The sequence below is a fragment of the Arachis hypogaea genome, chromosome 18, assembly GCF_003086295.3.
Source record: "Arachis hypogaea cultivar Tifrunner chromosome 18, arahy.Tifrunner.gnm2.J5K5, whole genome shotgun sequence".
In the NCBI taxonomy this organism is placed as follows: Eukaryota; Viridiplantae; Streptophyta; class Magnoliopsida; order Fabales; family Fabaceae; genus Arachis; species Arachis hypogaea.
Genome location: NC_092053.1, coordinates 96,779,181 through 96,795,691, shown reverse-complemented (window position 1 = coordinate 96,795,691; position 16,511 = coordinate 96,779,181). Strand labels below are relative to the sequence as shown.

Sequence of the window (16,511 nt, the reverse complement as noted above, 5' to 3'; positions counted from 1 at the left end):
TCTTAATTTCGGAAAAGTTGTTTTCTATTAATCTAAATAAAACCAAAAAATAATAAAAGAAGCTAAGGTTTCAAATTCATTAAACTCACAGACCAAAACATAGATTCGAAGAAAATATTTAAAATATAGGAACATCTGAATGCATAAGCCCGAGAGAATTCGAGGGCCAATGCCAGAATCTCAGCTCCAAATCGTTATCGGCAACGTACAGCACCGAAATCGCCATAGAATTAGGCGAATCAGAGACTCTAATTTGTTGCCTTACGCTGTCTTCTTCTTCCTAACCTATTCAGTCTATTTTATTAACATACAAAATAAACAGAAAAAAAAGTTCCAAGATTAAAGAAAAGAAGCTAATGATAAATAGGCTCAGAAAGTAATAGATGGCATCGAAAAGCTCAAATTGGCTTTCAGAGTTTGATGGTACATGAATTTAATCATCACGGCCTCATAATTGTAATTCATATCAGAAAATCTAAAAGATGGAACTAAAAATTATAAGAGACGATTGACAAAAATTGAAAGAGCAGGGATTAAAAGGAAACCAAAAGGAATAACTGAAGATGAGTAATAACGCATAGAACGAGGGGGATTAAATAGGTGAAGAGGTGGGTAGCTGCGTAGGAATCAAAAGGAAACCAAGAGCGAAACCCTAGTTTTAACGTTGTTGGCTGAAATTACGATTTTATCCTACTAACATTTGGGCCAGAAAGTCCATACGGTATTAACAGATCTTTCATTAACGAAAACAATAACATAGAGTAAATACCAAAAAAAAAAAGGAGTAAATAAAAAAAACTTATTGGCTAGCAAATCCTTCGATAGAGTTCAAGAATTTGATTATGGAGTTATAGTTGGTGTTTTAGTTGGAAATGGGTGTAGTAAGTGTATTTACAGCTTGGTGGATGTGTTAGATACAAGATCAAACACGTAGGGAGCGTGTTACATGCAGCACGTGGGGGGCGTGGAAGACACATGACAAAGGCTGCTTGGGTTGGCCAGCAACACGTGGGGGGCGTGCAGACACGTGGCGAAACCTGGTTGGTTGAAGCTACAACACTTGGGGGCGTGTTGAGTCAGCACTCATGAAGCGTGTTGACACGTGGAGGGCGTGCTGAGTGCTTCCCTCTATATAAGGCAAAGCTCGGTACCATTTTTATTGCAAAGAAGAGTGTTCTATCAGTGTGTTGGTAGTGTAATGGAGGGTACCGCAAACTTGGTAGTGTATCACAACGGTGAGATTATATGGAATACTCATGAGGGAGTGAGGTTTGTGTGTCAAAATCCGTTTTCGTTTGTGGTTCCATGCACCATGACGTTAATAGAGCTTCAGAACGGTCTCTGTCAAAGCATGGAGAACGGCATCTTAAGGAGAGTGAGCAGAATTCTATACTAGAATCCGGTTGTAGTTTTTGGTGGTCTAATACAGTTTGATATCATGCCGATCATTGACGAAGCGAGTATGCAGAATATGTTCTAAATTTACCGGCAGACTCAGATGCGACAGTCACAGATTGAGCTATATGTTGAGTTTGAAAACGTAGAGGCAGATGGGATTCAAAATGATTTAGATATAAAGGATGATAGAGTTGCAGTGTACGAAGGAATGAATAGTAACAGCGAAGAAGACTTCGAAGCCACTTATGAAGCCGGCGACGAATACGAGGATGGTGATGTGGGAGTTGAGGCAGTAGCGGAGAATGTAGTGATTCATCCCTCGGGTAGTCAACTGATGAACGTTCCACATTTTATGCGTAACTTGGATCTTGATGCCATGCATGCACAGAAATTTTCAGAATATGCAAACATAGGTACGTGATGATTGAATAATACAATTTTGTTAATTTATATTATGGATTGATTAATGAATGATGATTTCTGCTTTCTGTAGACATTGCTGATCTTGAGGACAGAGAGTTTAGAATTGGAATGGAATACAGTTCTAGAAAGTTCGTCGTTGTAGCAATTAGAAGTTACACTATCTCTAGAGGAGTTGACTACAATGCGTGTGAGTCTAAGCCACAGACGTTCTATGAAAAATGCAAGATGTATGGGCGTGGGTGCAACTAGCTTATCCGAGCCAGCTTGATACAAAAAAAAAGTTGTTGGGAGATACGCAGATACAGCGGTAGGCACATGTGCACAATAGAAACGATTTCACAAGATCATTCCAAGTTGGACTCAGATATAGTTGCTGAGGCTATAAGGCCATTGGTCGAGACTGACCCGTCCATCAAGGTGAAATCTATAATAGCGGAAGTCCAATCAAGGTTCAAATATACCATCAGTTACCGAAAGTCTTGATTGGCAAAGCAGAAGTCCATAGCCAAAATTTTCGGTGGTTGGGAGGATTCTTACAAAGATTTGTCATGGTGGCTCTCGATCATGGTTCAGAAGATGCCTAGTTCAATTGTCCAAATAGAAACACGACCACTGTACAACGGAAATGAGGAAGCACACGGTGAAAAAAAATACTTCATCGCATATTTTGGAGTTTCAATCCATACATTAGGACGTTCAGGCATTGTAAGCCTCTAGTTTAGGTTGACGGCACACACCTATACGGAAAATACAAAGGTACACTTCCGGTTACTGTTGCACAAGATGGGAACCAAAACATTGTGCCTATTGCTTTTGCCTTGGTGGAAGGGGAGACAGCTGATGCGTGGCACCTTTTTCTCAGGAATCTGCGAATGCATGTTGTTAGAATAGATGGTGTGGCTATGATCTCAAACCGACATGAGTCAACCCGAGGAGCAGTAAATCGTTCCGGATGTGACTGGCAACCTCTAAGAGCATGGTGGATGTTTTGTATAAGGCACATCGGCAGCAATTTCTTAAGGATATTCAAAGTCCTTCACTTGCAAAAACGTGTTGTCAACATAGGGTATTCAAGAATGGTGGAGGAGTACAACATCAACTATGAGAGGTTGGAAGAGCAAGGCGAGGCATATGCCAGGTGGTGCGATGCCATTGGACTCCGACATTGGGTATTGGCATTCGACGAGGTACATCGATGGGGCCTTATGACGACGAACCTTGTCGAGTGCATTAACTCAGTGTTGAAGGTGCCCAAAATCTACCTGTGTTAGTGCTCGTCTGAGCAACATATCATCAGTTAAATGAACTTTTTACGCAGAAGAGTGCCGAGACTCACGAACGCAAGCGTGCTGGATTTACTTACTCCGTATTTGCACAACAGCAGATAGAAGCAAATATGCAACAAGTTGGGAATATAGTTATGCACCGACTTGATAGACAAAATGAGGTGTTTGAGGTGCACGAAATGACTAGCGGAAAGGTATTAGTTGTTGATCTTGCGCGACGGACCTGTGACTGTGGGCACTTTCAAGTGGAACCACTACCATGTCACCATGTTATTGCTTGCTGTGCTAACTAGCATCTCGATTGGCAGTTGTATATGCATGATGTTTACAAGATGACAGAGGTTCGTAAGGTATATAGATTTGAGTTCACACCATTAGGCGATCTCAAGACATGGCCTGCTTATGAGGGACCCACATTGGTCGCTAATCCCGCCTTGAGGTGAACGTCAAAATGTCACCCCAAATTGACCCGATACTTGAATGAAATGGACTCATGCGACATGCGTGGTCCTCAGATATGCCATCTCTGTGGCGATCAGGGTCATAATCGAAGTCAATATCCTCAGTGTGCTGGACCAAGTGGTGCTGGTGAGGATGATTGTAACACCCTACCACACTAAGCTTTACGCTTAAGCCGCAAAACAAAGGTAGTGTCGTATTACGACCTCTACAACATAATGTATACATATAATAGTAGAAGGAATTATTATATACAAGGAACCTTGAAGAATAGATGAAATAAAAGTCGTGAAATAAAAGCGCAATGCTCAAGAAACGAGTTAACTTGCGTGCTAAGAAAACTATAACTATCGAACATAAGACAATAAAAGTAGGAATAGAGTGCCAAAGATACAAAATAACAAGCTTCTAACTCAGCCCACGAAGTCAAGGCTGGTCGGAGAATATTTACACACACACACACACACACACACACACACACACACACACACACATATATATACATATCCAAAACCCGAATGTACATAAACAAAATCCTGTTTCTCCATAAGCCTCTAAGAGGATCAAAAGGAACAAGTTATGCGGAGAGAAAGCTTAAGTACATATATATACAATACTATACAACAAAATAACCCGATAACCACTTCGCTTCAGAAGTCCAGATGCCTAACGAGGTGCCTCTCGACCTGCATCTGAAAAACAACAACATAGTATGGGGTGAGAACCAGAGATTCTCAGTATGGTAAAGGTGCCACACACATAAGATATAAGTTCCTGGGAATGCCAGAGGAAATTCTAGAACGCCGACACTCAGATTATAGAGCTTAAAGTATTAAATAGAAGCCATAAAAAGGTGGTTTTCTAAAATTATCTAAGCCTAACTTAACTTAATCTTAAATCTAAGTCCCATACTGCCATTCCTCCATACCTCAATCTCCGTCAGTATCTCACAGATAAATAAACAGATAAAGGCAAGCACAATAAGGTTACAAATACTGCAGGTAACAAATATACATTTAATCATGGCAAGTACACTTAGGCACACACAGTTAATGCACAAACAAGTAATTCAAGTAGTATGCACATGATACATGCATGTCCTATGACTGATGAGTCTCATCTATCGGTTATCAAGCCAACCCGACAAGTCCGGTTTGCTAAACCATTGGACTGTCCCCCGATGTGCATCCTCATGAGTCTATACATAGCTTTTACTCATATATATATCAAATCGCTCAATGGGGGTATCATTCCCGGGAATTTATAAGTGCCCGGTCACCCTTACGTCGTAGGGTCAACAGAGTATCAAGTTTTCAACATGGTACACGTGGTGGCAAGCCACGGTACTTTACCCATGGAATCTCGTATCTCAGATCATTTAATCATTCAAGCCAAGTATCATACATGATCATTCATTTGATTATCAAGCCAAGTATCATACATGATCATCCGTAACATTTCATAATCAATTCATCATTTTTTCAGCTTTACTTCACCTCCAAGTTATTCCCATATCCTAGCTTCATCTGATTATTAGGTTTAACACTACCATTTATGACTAAAGGAATGAAAATAGAGGTTTAGAATTTTGAAATAAGGTTTAAAACTAAAAAATTTATGTTTGCTGGAACGCGTGGCTCACGCGTACGCGTGGGAGTGTAAAGATGCAGCTCGCGCGCGTGTTCCTTTGTCATGTGTACGCGTAGGTGAAAACTTCATGTCACGCGTACACGTGGGTCATGCGTACGCATAGACATGCATGTTGGTCCACTACGCGTACGCATGGGGCTATACGCGTATACACAGTTGAAAATTTCATGCCACGCGTACGCGTGGACATACGTTCTCCAAAAAAACAGATCACCCAGAGAGTTGCATAATTAGGAAATGTCACCTGCATAACCACATATTCCACACCAAAATTTCCAACGAGCATAACTCAATCGTTTGAAATCGTTTTTCTTTCGTTCTTCGAACGGCATAAACTTCACGAACCCAATTTTCATTTAAAATAAGTTGAAATCAATTTGGAGTTCTGGAAGTCAAGTTATAGCCCGCCAAAGTTCAGCCCAAAATCAAAGTTCTACAAACCTCATAAACCTCATTTCATTCAAAAATCTCAATTTCCATTCATAATCATACCTACAATTCTCAACATAACAAATCATTTTTTATCATTAAAATAACCACCATAACAATCCATTCCTTAAATCAACAATAATACACATACATTTTCCTAAAATCCATCAAACATTACCAACCAACCAACAAACATCAAACCACAATAATTCATTAAATCACCAATTATCCAACAAGCCAAATCAAATATGTCCATTGTCAAGATATTAAACATTAAATATACACCTGCATTCCAACTTATCATATGGTCATCTAGCCTAAGTTTTCACAAAACATTATATATTAAATGCGAGAAACCTAAACCATACCTTGGTCAATTTCCTCGTAGTGATCAAGGCAACTTATTTAAAACAAATACAGTCCCTCAAAAGTTCAATAAACACTAGGCTCAGCTTCCTCCAAGTTCCAATATTCACAATTTCAAGCTCCAATTATTTATTCACAACCTAATACACATTCAGAACACATATATACACAATTTAATACCCAAAACTCAAATTTAATAAAATTAAAATGAAATTATGATATCCTTACCTTATCCAAGCTTCGTATAAGTAAGAGTAAATGTTTTTCTCAAGCTAATTGGATCTTAAAATATCAAAGAGCAAAGAAATTTAATACCTCCACTTAATTGTCAAAAATTGGGGGAAGAAGTGGCTGAGAAAAATAAAGTGACTTACCTATGAAATTGTTCCGGTAGAAACGTAGAGTTCGATGCGGTGGTCGCGTGGCCGCAAACGGTGCGGCGATCGGAACTCGGACGAAGGAGTTATAGCATTTTGAAATCACCGTAAGGGTTTGGGGAATTTTTCTTTCTCTTCCCCCCGTTATTTCCTTTAGCACGTTCTGAAAGTGAGGAGGAAGAAGAGCCCGTGGCTCATTTAAATGCTAGGTCGGTTGGGCCCACGGGTTCGGTTCAACCGGTTTGGCCCGTTCGGTCCAATCATAGACCGTTTTTTTTAAATTAGTGTCAAAATTCTTGTTTCGATGAGTTCTATCCTAATTTAATATAATATTCGTATTTCTAATACTCTTTATTAAAAATTAATAAATTATTTACTAATTTAACGGAGTTTACAATGATGGTCCCTAGGTCTTTGTTGGTTTTTGTGTTTATCAGTTAATGTTTTTTATTTTCATCGTGTTTGTATTTTTAAATTTGGATTTTGTCAGTTGATGTTTTTTATTTTAGTCGTGTTTTTATTTTTAGATTTGAGTTTATCCATTGATGTTTAATGTTAGGTTAATAGTATCATTTACTGCCTTTGTGAAGTAAACATACAAAAGATTAACTAAGATTTACATTCACCTAGTTCTAAAACCATAATTAAAAATAAACATAGGTAAACATACAACAGATTAACTACGAATTATATTAACTTAATTCTTAAAACTAAATCTAAAAACCATAAACCCAAGCTCACTTCTTTCAAACCATCCAGTTCAATCCCTTACCCATCATGCCCTAACCGAACCACGACGGAGTAAACCTATTAGGTGGATTTCATTCTGTCCATAGGTCATACGGGTGTCTCTGAACTGAGTCATCGACATCCAGAGCGGCCGACCCACCTGCCTTTGCCGGAGCAGATGAACCGGAGTTGTACTCATCAACAACCTCGAACACCCGCTACGGTTGGAAGAAACCACTGTCACATGACGCATGATAAACCACTATTTTATGGTTTATCTTGTGCTTAATTGAGTGGATTTTATCAACTCTTACCCACTTTTTCATACTATTTGCATGGTTTTACATTTGCCTTCCTAATTATATGCTTTGATTGAAAACATGCTTCGTTAGACTTATAATTTCTAATATTAATCCTCTCTTATCACCATTAGATGCCTTGATATGTGTGTTAAGTGATTTCAGATATTACATGGCAGGAATGGCTCAGAGGATGGAAAGGAAGCATGCAAAAGTGGAAGGAATACAAGAAGCTGGAGAAATTGCTAAGCTGTCTAGCCTGACCTCTTCGCACTCAAACGGCTATAACTTTAGCTACAGAGGTCCAAACGACGCGGTTCCAGTTGCGTTGGAAAGCTAACGTCCGGGGCTTCGATTTGATATATAATATGCCATAGTTGCTCTGACGCTAGGCGACGTGACCGCGTGCTCCATGCGGACGCGTCGCAGTGACGGAAATTCAGCATGTTTGAATTCGCAACCAGCGAATTCTCGGTTGTTTCTGACCCAGTTCTCGTCCCAGAAAACACAGATTATAGGCTATAAAGTGGGGGAATGCATCCATTCATAAAGGGGCTCTCATAATTCACTTCTCATGATTTAGATTTAGTTTGAGAGGGAGATTCTCTCCTCTCTATTTAGGATTAGGATTTAGATTTAGGATTTTATTCGCTTTCAGGATTATCTCTGTTTATCAGGTTCAACATTCCTTTTTATTTACTCTTGCAATTTTATGAATTCTTCCATGTTACAGATTACTCTTTTGAATTAATATTACTTGATGTATTTCAGTTTAATATTGCTTTCTTTTATTTACATTATTGTTATTCCCATCTGAAGACATTTTTATTCCAGTAAATTTACTTTTTCCCCTTTTGGTCTTGGTTAAGAAAGCAGTAACTCAGGAGTTATCTTAGCTCAACATAATTGATAACTGTTATCTTTGATAATTGAACTGAACTTCAATAATCCCAATCTTTTCTTAGGAAATAAATAGGATTCGAAGATCAAACTAATTAGTCCCTTGACTTTCCTTTGCTTTAGTAAAGGTTAACTAAGTGGAATTAAGATTCAACTTTCATTATTATTGATAAGGATAACTAAGTCTGGACTTCTAATTTCTCATACCTTGCCAAAAGTTTATTTTACAGTTTTTTATTTATTTTATTTGTCATTTAAATATATCTGTGCTCATTGTCCAAGCTCCAAAACCCCCAATTTACAAAACTCATAACCAATAATAAGAATATACCTCCTTGCAAATCCTTGAGAAGACGACCCGAGGTTTAAATACTTGGTTATCAATTTTAAGGGGTTTGTTACTTGTGACAACCAAAATATTTGTATGAAAGGACTTTTGAAGGTTTAGAGACTATACTTGCAACGAGGATTTATCTGCAAATTTCTAGACCACGCAAAAGTTCCTCTCGTCAACGCACCCCCTAACGTGTGATCGAAAGCAGGACCCTACATACCACGGGCCATATCTACTGATGTCCCATGTGGATCAGCCGATCCCGATGGTAAAGGCATAGGGATAAGATCTGGCCAACCAGCATTGGCCTAATGCTGTAGTTGCTGATCTTCGTGATCGTCAATGAGAATCTGCGATGGGATCAACGAAAAGTCAAACCACTCATGGTCGGCTGGAATGGTAAGTATGGGCTGACTATGCTGGCTAGACTAACCCTAGTGGTTGTGCTGAGAGTGCTGATGACTGCGCATCATGTTATATTTTTCTATGCTTTTTCATATCAAAATTTTATTCATTTTGCTTAATTATTGAGTATTTTTGTGCTTAAGTTGTATATTGCTTTGATTTCTTTGAATTGTTTAACTTTGTAGAAAATAGTGGAAAAAGAAGCAAAAAGCATAAAAGAAGCAAAGGAAGCTGGCGTGCCACTTGGTGCTCTGGACGTGGTACGCCAAGCGTATGAAACAGAGAAGGGTTACTTAACACAACACAATGAGCGTGCCACTTGGAGCTCTAGGTGTGGCACGCCAAGCTTTTGAAGCCTACTCTCATCAATGGGCGTGCCACTTGGTGCTCTGGGCGTGGCACGCCAGGCTAACATTCCAGCGAGGGAGATTGAAGAGTTCAACATGGGCGTGCCACTTGATGTCGAAGGCGTGGCACGCCAACCTTAATTGTGACTTGGGCGTGCCACTTGGGTTCTAGGCGTGGCACGCCAAGCTTGAAAGAATGCAGTTCCAACATAGGGGTGCTACTTGGTGCTATGGGCGTGGCACGCTAAGTTTGTGAAGCCAAGATCTCAAAGAGGACATGCCACTTGGTGTTTTGGGCGTGGCACGCCAGGCTTGAGTTCCAGAGGAGTGATTTTGAGCCCCACTATAGGCGTGGCACGCCAGCTCGAGGGCGTGCCACGCCAACTCCTTTCCTAAAATGGGCGTGGCACGCCAGGTCTTGGGCGTGGTACGATAGTTCTAATGGCCAGAGAGGAAGTTTTGGTGCATCATTGAAGGCGTGGCATGCCAAGAATGGGCTTGGCATGCCAGTTTTACCACACAGGGGGCGTGGCACGCCAAAGAGTGGGTGTGGCACGCCGGGATGTGTGACAGACTGACCTCTTCACCTTCAAATGGACATAACTTGAGCTACAGAGGTCCAAATGAGTTTATTCCAGTGGCGTTAGAAAGCTGACATCCAGGGCTTTCTAACAATATATAATAATTTATAGTGGACATTCAATTTGAGGCCCAAACAACTCCATACTTTCAACGTTGCAAAGTGGGTCACAATCCAAAGAGCAAATTTTATTGGGCGTGGCACTTGAAACCACACCCCCACTTCTTCCTGCAGCCACCAACCTTCAACCAAGCCCACTCCAACTCTCATTCAAGCCACAATTGTTAAACAATCAAGGCCACAAGAAGCATCTAGGATAGTTTATTTTCATTTCATTGTAATTTGCTTTCAATTTCATTTAAGTTTGTAATTTAGGAGAGCCTATATAAAGGCCTTAGTTTCATAGAATTTGGGGGGGATAATTTCTGCTAGGGAGGGGCCTTCGGACTCCCTCTTCTCACCCACACTTCCCTCTTCTTCCACTTTCTTACTTGTAAATATTTTAGTTATGAATTACTAACTCTTTCCATTGGGAAAGAGAGCTTTATTGTTTTTCAATGGATTGATTGTTTTTATTCTTCTTATTCTCTTCATCTCTCTTTGATTTACTAGAAGGGATTTCGTTCTTCATGTTAGCATTCAATTATCTTGGAAAAGAGATTGAATGTATTTGGGTTTTATGTGAACCTTGGAAGAGGAATCATAAAACTATGCTTGAAATCCTTTCTCACACTTGAGTAGATTTGGATTTTGGGGTTGGATATTGTGACATTTAATCTACCCACTACTTGGATCTATGAGGATATGTGGTATAATCAGGGAACAAGCTTCATCTCCTCACATGAGCAACTAGACCAAGGAATTGGCTATTGATCAAGATTGGGGAGATTGAGTTACCATGGAATTGGGACTCAATCACTCATGATTGCCAAGAGGTCAATGAGTTGCATGATTGAAGATGAGATGAAATCAATTAATCCGGAGAATGCAATATCTCTTGATCCCAATGTTTATTTTATCTTTCTTTCTTTTATTTACTTTATGGTTATTTACATTTTCTGCACTTTATATTTCCAGCACTTTACTTTCTTGTACTTTACTTTCCTTGCCATTTACTTTCTTGCACTTTATTGCTTTCTTTTACTTTCATGTCATTTACATTTCTTGTTGCTCATCATCCAATTATGATAGTCTAACTAGAATAATCAATCAACTATTATTTACTTAATCTGTTAATCTCTGTGGATTCGACCCCACTCCTAGTGGGTTATTACTTGACGACAATTTAGTGCACTTGCCAAAGAACGGATTCATTTTATTTGGGGAGTGAATTCCGGTCATCAAGTGCTGAGAGTGGTGGTTGTGTCGATTGTGTCCACTGTGCTAACTGTGCCCACTATGCTGACTACGACGTCTGTGATGACTGCCCTCGTCGTGGTCGCCGGACTGGACGTGGTGGCTGGACTCACTGTGGTGAGTGTGATGGCTACCATGACTGTGGTTCGGTGGCTGTAGTATATAATAAGGAAACGGCTAAAACACTGCATTGTGAGGTGGACCCTGAGGTGTAGGTGGCTATGGTTCTGGTGGCTGTGGTGCTGGTGTCTGATATGGATGCTGAGGAACGTGCTCCGACAATCTCAGCATATATATGTACGTGCACACGTACCAATCCGGTACTCCACCGTCGGTATAAAGTCCCAGATCGGAACGAGGTGCAGATCCCGCAGCCGAGTGCTTCGCCTGTTGCCCTATTTCGCTATTCATATCCCATTTAAATATGTCCGGTCATGAAGTTACACTCCGCGAAGAGTGATGCAATGCTGGTCCAGTGGAATGTCTCTTGCTACTCGTGGGGGAGGTTGTGCATACCCAAACTGACACATCACTCAGTCCGCAGGATTGCATTCGACACACTCGAATGACAACAACGAAGCAACGATGTCACACACCTCAAGATGTCCTTGCAAGTCGTCGGGTATGATCAATCCGTCGTACGGCCGCCACTCAAACTGTCACATATTATTGGTATATTAGAACCCTAAATATTTGCCTCCTCCATGTAGTCTATATCTTGCGTAAATCTCGCTACAGTTTTCGATAACCATGCTGTGTGATCCGCTCCGAATGACTCCACCTGAAACATAATTCATTAAAAAAATTTAAAAAGGTCACAGTAAATCTAACCTACATCGTGAATATAAGGTAGGACTAAAATAAAAATTATTACTTCATGGCAACTAGTATCTCAGTCGGTGGAAGGGTTTGTCTCGGTATGGGCGTAATACACGGCATTCGCTCCTATGCCCAAACAAATAATAGATTAAGAGGCCATCCATTGGATTTGTATCACATCGTGATGCACGGCATAGCACTCTATAAAGATGCGCCAGACATGCTGACCCCCAACTATAAGTATGGATCCGCTCGAAATTGCGAAGCAATGGTAGATACTTCGAGTGGGCATATGCGGCCGACTTATCCGTGAATAGGGTCGAACCCAACAAATAGAAAATCTAGCATCTGACGTATCTCCTAATGGACTTTCCAGTGTCTAACGGCTCTGCGTCTCTGATACGTCGAACCCAACCCAACTTTATATAGGATTTCGAAGAACTACTGACTTCTGGTTCACGACCGAATATCGCGATGCTCTGGCTCTGTAGGAAGTCGCTACTACTACCTGTCCATCCGTTCACAGACTTTCTATCAATGGGTAGGCCAAATATATGAGTGACATCTTCTAATGTCACAGTAACCTCATCCACCGACAATACAAAAGTGTGAGTTTCTAGCATCCACCTTTCCACCAAAGGAGCTAATAAGGGATAAAATCCTCTTATCACCCCAATCCTAGAAATATGGTAGAATCTCGTTGAGCGTAAGTAGTTTTTGATCATCGAGTTCCACGTATGTGGCGGATCCAGTTTAGGAACCATCAAATTTCTATTAGGTTGGTTCCACAAAAATATATTTATTAGTTTAAATAAATAATAATTCTTACAAATAATAAATCGACATCAATATAAATATGGTTATAAATATTCACATATTTATTATAATATTTATTTATTAAAATATTTAACAAATATTAGCATATTTATTTTTTTTAAAAATATTTATTTATTAATATTCAAATTGTTGATTAAACATGCAGAAAAATAATAATTCCATTCTAAGAAAAATAATAAAAAAATTATATATTAACATTTATTTCTTTAAATATTATAAATAAATATTTATACTTACACTTCTCTTTTTAAATAAATAAATATAAATGATTTTTTTTCAAAATTAATAAAATATTTAATAATATTTATTTATCAAAATATTTATTTGTTCAATATTTAATAACAATATATTTTATAAATATTTACATATTTATTATAATATTTATTTATTAAAATTTTAAAAATACATGTTCGCATATTTATTTTCAAAAAATTAAAATATTTATTTATTCATTAGTATATTCATAACAAAAATTATAAAATATATATTTTATTATAGTATTTTTTATAACAAAAAATTAATCTCATTATAACAAAAACTTATATATTCATGTTTATATAAAATAAAATATAACTATATTTTACAAATAAAAATTTTATTCTAAAATATTTATAAAATACAAAAAACAATAATCCTACTATATTTAAATATGATACGAACAATAACAAAATTTAAAAAAATTTAAATACATCAAAATATAAAATTTATCAACTTATATAAATGGGATGATTTAAATAATTGATAATATATTTTTCGAGTGCCGTATAATTACGTATCATTTTTTAATGACTACAAACTAATAATTTTTTTTAATAAATTTTTTTTCTTTCAAACCGCTACTCACACTAACACTACCACTAACATACTGTAACACTCTCTTCTTCTTTCAAAGTAACACGCCCTTCTTTTTCATGTTCTTTTTTTTTCTCTCTCGGTGATCCCCTCTTTCTTTGATAATATGCATGAATGAAATAGGAAGAAGCTTCAATTTATAGAGTTTTAATGGTTGATTGCTGATTACCGAGGTGGACGGCTATTTTTTGCATGCAGACAGGCCTGCAATGCATCACTGGAACCCAGCAAAAACCTGTAACGCTTCACGGATTCTAGGGCAACACACCCCCTGCGTGTTGGTAGGGTACTGCTACTCGTCCCTACCCGCTATATCACCACGTTCCGTGCGTGTTGACGAGGGACTGACACGCCACTGACGGACTCAGACACCATGCCCCGACGTATTGAGTCTGATACTCACACCTCGACAAAACACCTTTTTCACCAATATTCAGCAAATACACCAAAGATAATTCCATTTAAAAAATAATTTCTGTAAATAAGTTGTAAAAAATAACAATTTTTTACCATAAAAAATCTAGATGTGTGTAAAAAAAAAAGATCTAAATGTTGAAAAAAAATCAACCACTAAAAATTTAAACTAACTTGTAACCATTAAAATTTAGTTTTCTTTGACAATTTTAACCAAAAGTTAATTTTGAAGTGACGTCATTAGTTAAGTATCTTACATAGGGGTGGAAAAAGGGTAGGCGGTCTGCTAAGGGCCTAACCTGTGTTTGGCTTGGCCTAGCCTGACCTGTTATAAAATAGCCACAGGCTCAGACTGTTATAAAAACTTTATTATGTTAATAGGCCAGACCCAGGTTTACTAATTAGCCTGGCCTGACCTGTCAGGTCTGTCTGGACCTTTTAATACATAATTATATATATAAATAATTTTTTTATTATTAACAAAATAATGAGATATTTAAAATTTACTATATTTAATTATAAATAATTTTGTATATTTTAAATACTTTAAAGTTTAAAAATTCTTATAAATTTTAAATATGACATTTTATATATAAATATATTTATTAAAAAATATTTTTTTAAATAATATTTTTATTTTTATAAAAAAAAATTAACAGACTTTTTAACAGATTTCAAATCAGGCCAGATTGAATAATAGGCCAGATTTAATACTTTAAAAAAAGTTTATAACAGGCTGCAAAACAGGCTGAGGCCAATCAATTATATGACAGGCCTGGCCTGTTTTCACCCCTAATCTTACATGACAAGGTATATTCTAATGCAAAAATAATTCATTTAATTAACAAAAATTTGTGAAATGAAATAAATATTAGTTTAATTATATACAATTAAAATATATCGATCGCCTTTAATTAAAATGAACGAGCGGCCATAATTTCTGTTCAACACGACATCCTTCTTTGTCATGCCAGACCTCTGTTCTGCCACAAGCTCTACCAGTGGCCTCATCGCACCGGCGCTCACTGCCCGCTCCTTGTTCTTTGAGCCCAGCTGGGATAGCTAGTGTCGTTCTTCTCACGGCTGGAGCCATTCATCAGCAGCAACACGAGTGTATGAGAGATTTGATCAAGAGCAAGAATACCCAACTTATCCACACCTTACATCCTACTCTACCCAAGTGCCGTAACATCCTCCCGCTCCCAAAGTTGAATACGTACAGCTTTTCAGTTCACCATAGAAGGAAGGTAGTTCATTCCTTCAATTAGGAATAATAATGTTGGAGGAGAGAGTAAGGATAGGAACAATTGATTGGGATTTTAATTTTTTTTATTTTTTATCCTTTTTCAGGGACTTTTTTATTACTTTCAGCTAATTAATCTGTGTTTTTTTTTGTTCTTATAATATTTGGAATGGAGATATTGCAGGGCAATGGTGATTAATTCGGAGGGAGAGGGGGCTAAGTAACTTTTTTTTTTCTTTTATTATTTTTCCAATTAACAGGAACCTTTGATTGATGTAAATAATGGTTAATTTTAGATAGTGTCAATAATTATGATGATGTTTTTTTTTTGTCATGTTTTTAACTTTGTTGAGATTTTTTCAGTGTAATTCCATGGCTACTATATGTTATTTTTTTTAACATGAAATGAAATTTACAACTTCTCCTTTGCACCTTCTATGAGGATAAGAGAGGGAGAGAAGGTTAAGAGAGAGTGAAGGTGCATTGAAGATTGAAGGTTACAGGAGTGAGAAGAGTGAGGATTTTTTCAGATTTTGCAAAATAGAATTTTCAATCAAAAAGATCACACCAAATGAAGGCGGCGACGACGTTAGGGTTTGAATGGTAAAATTAACCTTTAGAACCATGCGGAAATGTATAGTGCTTAAAAGTGTTTGTCTAATTTATCAAAAAAAAGTTAAAAATTAATATTTAATTTTAAAAGTATAAAAATAAATAATTATTAAATATTCAAAAATTATCATAAAAAATAAATTAGACAAAAATTAGACACCAAATTATAAACATAGTAGAATTCACCATCTAATTAATAGTGCCCCTGAAAACTAGCGTCTAGTCCGAATTGGCAAACAGATGGTTATCAAAATTACTAAATTAGTTTAAATCTTCAATGATCAAATTTATTAGCGTAGGCCAATTTGAGAAGCTTGAAAATAAATTTTTTGAGTTTTTGACTTATGAAAAAGTAATAGTATTAATATTTAGTATAATTTTTAAAATTAAATTATA

The 16,511-nt window shown here is 37.4% G+C and overlaps 1 long non-coding RNA gene and 1 other non-coding gene across 2 annotated transcripts; one reads left to right on the top strand and one right to left on the bottom strand.

The window, feature by feature from the left end:
- Positions 1–365: 365 nt before the first annotated feature.
- LOC112774564 (small nucleolar RNA snoR116) lies at positions 366–449 on the bottom strand. Its single transcript, XR_003189047.1, has one exon. It is a non-coding gene; the product is annotated as a small nucleolar RNA snoR116 (small nucleolar RNA).
- Positions 450–15,185: 14,736 nt separating this feature from the next.
- LOC140181671 (uncharacterized) lies at positions 15,186–15,934 on the top strand. The gene is made up of 2 exons (XR_011876712.1): positions 15,186–15,507; positions 15,688–15,934. It is a non-coding gene; the product is annotated as an uncharacterized lncRNA (long non-coding RNA).
- Positions 15,935–16,511: the final 577 nt, after the last annotated feature.